We start from the raw sequence: 10000 nt of genomic DNA on the forward strand, positions 1-10000 counted from the left end.
ATCTGATAGTGTTATGTTGGGGTAGTTAGACTATATACAGTAATGTGATCTGATAGTGTTATGTTGGGGTAGTTAGACTATATACAGTAATGTGATCTGATTGTATTATGTTGGGGTAGTTAGACTAAATACAGTAATGTGATCTGATAGTGTTATGTTGGGGTAGTCAGACTATATACAGTAATGTGATCTGATAGTGTTATGTTGGGGGAGTCAGACTATATACAGTAATGTGATCTGATAGTATTATGTTGGGGTAGTTAGACTATATACAGTAATGTGATCTGATAGTGTTATGTTGGGGTAGTCAGACTATATACAGTAATGTGATCTGATAGTGTTATGTTGGGGTAGTCAGACTATATACAGTAATGTGATCTGATAGTGTTATGTTGGGGTAGTTAGACTATATACAGTAATGTGATCTGATAGTATTATGTTGGGGTAGTTAGACTAAATACAGTAATGTGATCTGATAGTGTTATGTTGGGGTAGTTAGACTAAATACAGTAATGTGATCTGATAGTGTTATGTTGGGGTAGTCAGACTATATACAGTAATGTGATCTGATAGTGTTATGTTGGGGTAGTCAGACTATATACAGTAATGTGATCTGATAGTGTTATGTTGGGGTAGTTAGACTATATACAGTAATGTGATCTGATAGTGTTATGTTGGGGTAGTTAGACTATATACAGTAATGTGATCTGATAGTGTTATGTTGGGGTAGTTAGACTATATACAGTAATGTGATCTGATTGTATTATGTTGGGGTAGTTAGACTAAATACAGTAATGTGATCTGATAGTGTTATGTTGGGGTAGTCAGACTATATACAGTAATGTGATCTGATAGTGTTATGTTGGGGGAGTCAGACTATATACAGTAATGTGATCTGATAGTATTATGTTGGGGTAGTTAGACTATATACAGTAATGTGATCTGATAGTATTATGTTGGGGTAGTTAGACTAAATACAGTAATGTGATCTGATAGTGTTATGTTGGGGTAGTTAGACTATATACAGTTATGTGATCGGATAGTGTTATGTTGGGGTGGTTAGACTATATACAGTAATGTGATCTGATAGTGTTATGTTGGGGTAGTTAGACTATATACAGTAATGTGATCTGATAGTATTATGTTGGGGTAGTTAGACTAAATACAGTAATGTGATCTGATAGTGTTATGTTGGGGTAGTTAGACTATATACAGTAATGTGATCTGATTGTATTATGTTGGGGTAGTTAGACTAAATACAGTAATGTGATCTGATAGTGTTATGTTGGGGTAGTTAGACTATATACAGTAATGTGATCTGATAGTATTATGTTGGGGTAGTTAGACTAAATACAGTAATGTGATCTGTTAGTGTTATGTTGGGGTAGTCAGACTATATACAGTAATGTGATCTGATAGTGTTATGTTGGGGTAGTTAGACTATATACAGTAATGTGATCTGATAGTGTTATGTTGGGGTAGTTAGACTATATACAGTAATGTGATCTGATTGTATTATGTTGGGGTAGTTAGACTATATACAGTTATGTGATCGGATAGTGTTATGTTGGGGTAGTTAGACTATATACAGTAATGTGATCTGATAGTGTTATGTTGGGGTAGTCAGACTATATACAGTAATGTGATCTGATAGTATTATGTTGGGGTAGTCAGACTATATAAAGTTAGACAACTGGACCCATCATCACCACCACTACTGTCCCTCCACCAGACAGGTTGGACCACTACTGTCCCTCCATCAGACAGGTTGGACCACTACTGTCCCTCCATCAGACAGGTTGGACCACTACTGTCCCTCCATCAGACAGGTTGGACCACTACTGTCCCTCCATCAGACAGGTTGGACCACTACTGTCCCTCCACCAGACAGGTTGGACCACTACTGTCCCTCCATCAGACAGGTTGGACCACTACTGTCCCTCCATCAGACAGGTTGGACCACTACTGTCCCTCCACCAGACAGGTTGGACCACTACTGTCCCTCCATCAGACAGGTTGGACCACTACTGTCCCTCCACCAGACAGGTTGGGCCACTACTGTCCCTCCTCCAGACAGGTTGGACCACTACTGTCCCTCCACCAGACAGGTTGGACCACTACTGTCCCTCCATCAGACAGGTTGGACCACTACTGTCCCTCCACCAGACAGGTTGGGCCACTACTGTCCCTCCATCAGACAGGTTGGACCACTACTGTCCCTCCACCAGACAGGTTGGACCACTACTGTCCCTCCATCAGACAGGTTGGACCACTACTGTCCCTCCATCAGACAGGTTGGACCACTACTGTCCCTCCATCAGACAGGTTGGACCACTACTGTCCCTCCACCAGACAGGTTGGACCACTACTGTCCCTCCACCAGACAGGTTGGACCACTACTGTCCCTCCATCAGACAGGTTGGACCACTACTGTCCCTCCACCAGACAGGTTGGACCACTACTGTCCCTCCATCAGACAGGTTGGACCACCACCACTACTGTCCCTCCATCAGACAGGTTGGACCACTACTGTCCCTCCACCAGACAGGTTGGACCACTACTGTCCCTCCACCAGACAGGTTGGACCACTACTGTCCCTCCATCAGACAGGTTGGACCACCACCACTACTGTCCCTCCATCAGACAGGTTGGACCACTACTGTCCCTCCATCAGACAGGTTGGACCACCACCACTACTGTCCCTCCATCAGACAGGTTGGACCACTACTGTCCCTCCACCAGACAGGTTGAACCACTACTGTCCCTCCACCAGACAGGTTGGACCACTACTGTCCCTTCATCAGACAGGTTGGACCACCACCACTACTGTCCCTCCATCAGACAGGTTGGACCACTACTGTCCCTCCACCAGACAGGTTGGACCACTACTGTCCCTCCATCAGACAGGTTGGACCACTACTGTCCCTCCATCAGACAGGTTGGACCACTACTGTCCCTCCATCAGACAGGTTGGACCACTACTGTCCCTCCATCAGACAGGTTGGACCACTACTGTCCCTCCACCAGACAGGTTGGACCACTACTGTCCCTCCATCAGACAGGTTGGACCACCACCACTACTGTCCCTCCATCAGACAGGTTGGACCACTACTGTCCCTCCACCAGACAGGTTGGACCACTACTGTCCCTCCACCAGACAGGTTGGACCACTACTGTCCCTCCATCAGACAGGTTGGACCACCACCACTACTGTCCCTCCATCAGACAGGTTGGACCACTACTGTCCCTCCATCAGACAGGTTGGACCACCACCACTACTGTCCCTCCATCAGACAGGTTGGACCACTACTGTCCCTCCACCAGACAGGTTGGACCACTACTGTCCCTCCACCAGACAGGTTGGACCACTACTGTCCCTCCATCAGACAGGTTGGACCACTACTGTCCCTCCATCAGACAGGTTGGACCACTACTGTCCCTCCACCAGACAGGTTGGACCACTACTGTCCCTCCACCAGACAGGTTGGACCACTACTGTCCCTCCATCAGACAGGTTGGACCACTACTGTCCCTCCATCAGACAGGTTGGACCACTACTGTCCCTCCATCAGACAGGTTGGACCACCACCACTACTGTCCCTCCATCAGACAGGTTGGACCACTACTGTCCCTCCATCAGACAGGTTGGACCACTACTGTCCCTCCATCAGACAGGTTGGACCACCACCACTACTGTCCCTCCATCAGACAGGTTGGACCACTACTGTCCCTCCACCAGACAGGTTGGACCACCACCACTACTGTCCCTCCATCAGACAGGTTGGACCACTACTGTCCCTCCATCAGACAGGTTGGACCACTACTGTCCCTCCATCAGACAGGTTGGACCACCACCACTACTGTCCCTCCATCAGACAGGTTGGACCACTACTGTCCCTCCATCAGACAGGTTGGACCACTACTGTCCCTCCACCAGACAGGTTGGACCACCACCACTACTGTCCCTCCACCAGACAGGTTGGACCACTACTGTCCCTCCACCAGACAGGTTGGACCACTACTGTCCCTCCATCAGACAGGTTGGACCACTACTGTCCCTCCATCAGACAGGTTGGACCACTACTGTCCCTCCATCAGACAGGTTGGACCACCACCACTACTGTCCCTCCATCAGACAGGTTGGACCACTACTGTCCCTCCACCAGACAGGTTGGACCACTACTGTCCCTCCACCAGACAGGTTGGACCACTACTGTCCCTCCATCAGACAGGTTGGACCACCACCACTACTGTCCCTCCACCAGACAGGTTGGACCACCACCACTACTGTCCCTCCACCAGACAGGTTGGACCACTACTGTCCCTCCACCAGACAGGTTGGACCACTACTGTCCCTCCATCAGACAGGTTGGACCACTACTGTCCCTCCATCAGACAGGTTGGACCACTACTGTCCCTCCATCAGACAGGTTGGACCACCACCACTACTGTCCCTCCACCAGACAGGTTGGACCACCACCACTACTGTCCCTCCATCAGACAGGTTGGACCACTACTGTCCCTCCACCAGACAGGTTGGACCACTACTGTCCCTCCACCAGACAGGTTGGACCACTACTGTCCCTCCATCAGACAGGTTGGACCACTACTGTCCCTCCACCAGACAGGTTGGACCACCACCACTACTGTCCCTCCAACAGACAGGTTGGACCACCACCACTACTGTCCCTCCATCAGACAGGTTGGACCACTACTGTCCCTCCATCAGACAGGTTGGACCACTACTGTCCCTCCACCAGACAGGTTGGACCACTACTGTCCCTCCACCAGACAGGTTGGACCACTACTGTCCCTCCACCAGACAGGTTGGACCACTACTGTCCCTCCACCAGACAGGTTGGACCACTACTGTCCCTCCATCAGACAGGTTGGACCACTACTGTCCCTCCATCAGACAGGTTGGACCACTACTGTCCCTCCATCAGACAGGTTGGACCACTACTGTCCCTCCACCAGACAGGTTGGACCACCACCACTACTGTCCCTCCATCAGACAGGTTGGACCACCACCACTACTGTCCCTCCATCAGACAGGTTGGACCACTACTGTCCCTCCATCAGACAGGTTGGACCACTACTGTCCCTCCATCAGACAGGTTGGACCACTACTGTCCCTCCATCAGACAGGTTGGACCACCAGCACTACTGTCCCTCCACCAGACAGGTTGGACCACTACTGTCCCTCCACCAGACAGGTTGGACCACTACTGTCCCTCCACCAGACAGGTTGGACCACCACCACTACTGTCCCTCCACCAGACAGGTTGGACCACTACTGTCCCTCCACCAGACAGGTTGGACCACTACTGTCCCTCCACCAGACAGGTTGGACCACTACTGTCCCTCCACCAGACAGGTTGGACCACTACTGTCCCTCCACCAGACAGGTTGGACCACTACTGTCCCTCCATCAGACAGGTTGGACCACCACCACTACTGTCCCTCCACCAGACAGGTTGGACCACTACTGTCCCTCCACCAGACAGGTTGGACCACTACTGTCCCTCCATCAGACAGGTTGGACCACCACCACTACTGTCCCTCCACCAGACAGGTTGGACCACTACTGTCCCTCCTCCAGACAGGTTGGACCACTACTGTCCCTCCACCAGACAGGTTGGACCACTACTGTCCCTCCATCAGACAGGTTGGACCACTACTGTCCCTCCATCAGACAGGTTGTACCACCACCACTACTGTCCCTCCACCAGACAGGTTGTACCACCACCACTACTGTCCCTCCACCAGACAGGTTGGACCACCACCACTACTGTCCCTCCACCAGACAGGTTGGACCACTACTGTCCCTCCATCAGACAGGTTGGACCACTACTGTCCCTCCATCAGACAGGTTGGACCACTACTGTCCCTCCACCAGACAGGTTGGACCACTACTGTCCCTCCATCAGACAGGTTGGACCACCACCACTACTGTCCCTCCACCAGACAGGTTGGACCACCACCACTACTGTCCCTCCACCAGACAGGTTGGACCACTACTGTCCCTCCACCAGACAGGTTGGACCACTACTGTCCCTCCATCAGACAGGTTGGACCACCACCACTACTGTCCCTCCATCAGACAGGTTGGACCACTACTGTCCCTCCATCAGACAGGTTGGACCACTACTGTCCCTCCATCAGACAGGTTGGACCACTACTGTCCCTCCATCAGACAGGTTGGACCACTACTGTCCCTCCATCAGACAGGTTGGACCACCACCACTACTGTCCCTCCATCAGACAGGTTGGACCACTACTGTCCCTCCATCAGACAGGTTGGACCACTACTGTCCCTCCACCAGACAGGTTGGACCACTACTGTCCCTCCATCAGACAGGTTGGACCACTACTGTCCCTCCACCAGACAGGTTGGGCCACTACTGTCCCTCCATCAGACAGGTTGGACCACCACCACTACTGTCCCTCCATCAGACAGGTTGGACCACCACCACTACTGTCCCTCCATCAGACAGGTTGGACCACTACTGTCCCTCCACCAGACAGGTTGGACCACTACTGTCCCTCCATCAGACAGGTTGGACCACTACTGTCCCTCCATCAGACAGGTTGGACCACTACTGTCCCTCCATCAGACAGGTTGGGCCACTACTGTCCCTCCATCAGACAGGTTGGACCACTACTGTCCCTCCACCAGACAGGTTGGACCACTACTGTCCCTCCACCAGACAGGTTGGACCACCACCACTACTATAAATTCTCAGACAACACAAAGATTCCTTGATGCCCTCCCAGCCTCCCTCTGCCTACCCAAGGACGTCAGAGGACAAAAATCAGTTAACCATCTAACTGAGGAACTCAATTGAACCTTGCGCAGTAACCTAGATGCAGTTGCACCTCTAAAAACTAAAAACATTTGTCATAAGAAACTAGCTCCCTGGTATACAGAAAACACCCGAGCTCTGAAGCAACATTCCAGAAAATTGGAACGGAAATGGCGCCACAACTTGCTTGGGAAGACCGTGCAGTATCGATCATCCTGTTTTTCCAACTTAATTGAGGAAAATAAGAACAATCCAAAATGTATTTTTGATACTGTCGCAAAGCTAACTAAAAAGCAGCTTTCCCCAAGAGAGGATGGCTTTCACTTCAGCAGTAATAAATTCATGAACTTCTTTGAGGAAAAGATCATTATCATTAGAAAGCAAATGACAGACTCCAGACCAAGGCTATGCATCTGTCCTTATGCTCCTAGACCTTAGTGCTGCTTTTGATACCATCGATCACCACATTCTTCTGGAGAGAATGAAAATGGTGTGGTCTACACGGTCTACACGGACAAGTTCTGGCATGGTTTAGATCTTGTCTGTCGTAAAGATATTAGTTTGTTTCTGTGAATGATTTGTCCTCTGACAAATCATCTGTAAATTTCGGTGATCCTCAAGGTTCCGTTTTAGGACCATTATTGTTTTCACTATATATTTTACCTCTTGGGGATGTCATTCGAAAACATAATGTTAACTTTCACTGCTATGCAGATGATACACAGCTGTACATTTCAAAGAAATATGGTGAAGCCTCAAAATTGCCCTCGCGAGAAGCCTGTGTTTCAGACATAAGGAATTGGATGGCTGCAAACTTTCTACTTTTAAACTCGGCCAAAACAGAGATGCTTGTTCTAGGTCCCAAGAAACAAAGAGATCTTCTGTTGAATCTGACAATTAATCTTGATGGTTGTACAGTCGTCTCAAATAAAACTTTGAAGGACCTCAGCATTATTCTGGACCCTGATCTCTCTTTTGACGAACATATCAAGACTGTTTCAAGGACAGCTTTTTTCCATCTATGTAACATTGCAAAAATCAGAAACTTTCCGTCCAAAAATGATGCAGAAAAATTAATCCATGCTTTTGTCACTTCTAGGTTAGACTACTGCAATGCTCTACTTTCTGATTTCAAGGTTTTACTGCTAACCTACAAAGCATTACAAGGGCTTGCTCCTACCTATCTTTCCAATTTGGTCCTGCCGTACATACCTACACGTACGCTACGGTCACAGACGCAGGCCTCGTAATTGTCCTTCTAAGTTCTAAGCAAACAGCTGGAGGCAGGGATTTCTCCTACAGAGCTCAATTTTTATGGAATGGTCTGCCTACCCATGTGAGAGACGCAGTCTCAACCTCTCTTCAGTGGATCATATGATTGAGTGTAGTCTGGCCCAGGTGTGTGAAGGTGAACGGAAAGGCTCTGTCTCTGCCTGGCCAGTTCCCCTCTCTCCACTGGGATTCTCTGCCTCTAACCCTATTACAGTGGCTGAGTCACTGGCTTACTGGTGCTCTTCCATGCCGTCCCTAGGAAGGGTGCGTCACTTGAGTTGGTTGAGTCACTGACGTGGTCTTCCTGCCTGGGTTGGCGCCCTCCCCCCTTTGGTTCTGCCGTGGCGGAGATCTTTGTGGGCTATACTCAGCCTTGTCTCAGGACGGTAAGTTGGTGGTTAAATATATCCCTCTAGTGGTGTGGGGGCTGTGCTTTGGCAAAGTGGGTGGGGTTATATCCTTCCTGTTTGGCCCTGTCCGGGTGTATCATCGGATGGGGCCATAGTGTCTCCTGACCCCTCCTGTCTCAGCCTCCAGTATATATGCTGCAGCAGTTTCGGTGTCAGGGGCTAGGGTCAATTTGTTATATCTGCAGTACTTCTCCTGTCTTATCCGGTGTCCTGCGTGAATTTAAGTATGCTCTCTCTAATTATCTCTTTCTCTCTCTCTCTCTCCTCTCTCTCTCTCTCTCTCTCTCTCTCTCTCTCTCTCTCTCTCTCTCTCTCTCTCTCTCTCTCTCTCTCGGAGCACCTGAGCCCTAGGACCATGCCTCAGGACTACCTGTCCCGATCACTCCTTGCTGTCCCCAGTCCACCTGGTCGTGCTGCTGCTCCAGTTTCAACTGTTCTGTCTGCGGCTATGGAACCCTGACCTGTTCACCGGACGTGCTACCTGTCCCAGACCTGCTGTTTTCAACTCTCTAGAGACAAAAGGAGCGGTAGAGATACTCTTAATGATCGGCTATGAAAAGCCAACTGACATTTACTCCTGAGGTGCTGACTTGCTACACCCTCGACAACTACTGTGAGTATTATTATTTGTCCATGCTGGTTATCTATAAACATTTGAACATCTTGGCCATGTTCTGTTATAATCTCTACCCGCCACAGCCAGAAGAGGACTGGCCACCCCTCATAGCCTGGTTCCTCTCTAGGTTTCTTCCTAGGTTTTGGCTTTTCGAGGGAGTTTTTCCTAGCCACCGTGCGTGCTTCTACACCTGCATTGCTTGCTGTTTGGGGGTTTTAGGCTGGGTTTCTGTACAGCACTTTGAGATATCAGCTGATGTAAGAAGGGCTTTATAAATACATTTGATTGGATTTTGATTTGATTAACTGGGATATTAATAATAAATACACTGAGCAAAAACAATATACAATTTCAAATATGAGGAATTCAGTCAATTTAAATAAATGCATGAGGCCATAATCTATGGATTTCACATGAGTAGGAATACAGATATGCATCTGTTGGTCACAGATAGCTTAAAAAAATGGGTAGGGGTGTGGATCAGAAAACCAGTCAGCGTCTGGTGTGACCATTTGCCTCATGCAGCGTGACACATCTCCTTCACATAGAGTTGATCAGGCTGTTGATTGCGGCCTGTGGAATGTTGTCCCCAATCCTCTTTGTGAAGTTGCTGGATATTGACGGGAACTGGAACATGCTGTTGTACATGTGAATTTAAACCTTTCAAACTTGCTCAATGGGTGACATGTCTGGTGAACAGGCTGGCCATGGACGAACTGGGACATTTTAGCTCCCAGGAATTGTGATCCTTGCGACATGGGGCCGTGTGGCCATGATGCCAGTGGCCATCGAAGGCGAGCATTTGGCTACTGAAGTTGGTTACGACGCCAAACCCTGGTGAGGAGACGGTTCTTGGCAGTTTGTGTATTAAATTCTCTGGCAACAGCTCTGGTGGT

General features: G+C 49.0%; 1 protein-coding gene across 1 annotated transcript in view; it reads right to left on the reverse strand.

Moving 5' to 3' along the window:
- The window catches only part of LOC118375283 (steroid hormone receptor ERR2-like), a 78699-nt gene that overhangs the window by 27393 nt on the left and 41306 nt on the right, over positions 1–10000 (reverse strand). The gene's annotated exons all lie outside the window — the stretch shown is intronic.

Source organism: Oncorhynchus keta, chromosome 19 (assembly GCF_023373465.1).
Source record: "Oncorhynchus keta strain PuntledgeMale-10-30-2019 chromosome 19, Oket_V2, whole genome shotgun sequence".
In the NCBI taxonomy this organism is placed as follows: domain Eukaryota; kingdom Metazoa; phylum Chordata; class Actinopteri; order Salmoniformes; family Salmonidae; genus Oncorhynchus; species Oncorhynchus keta.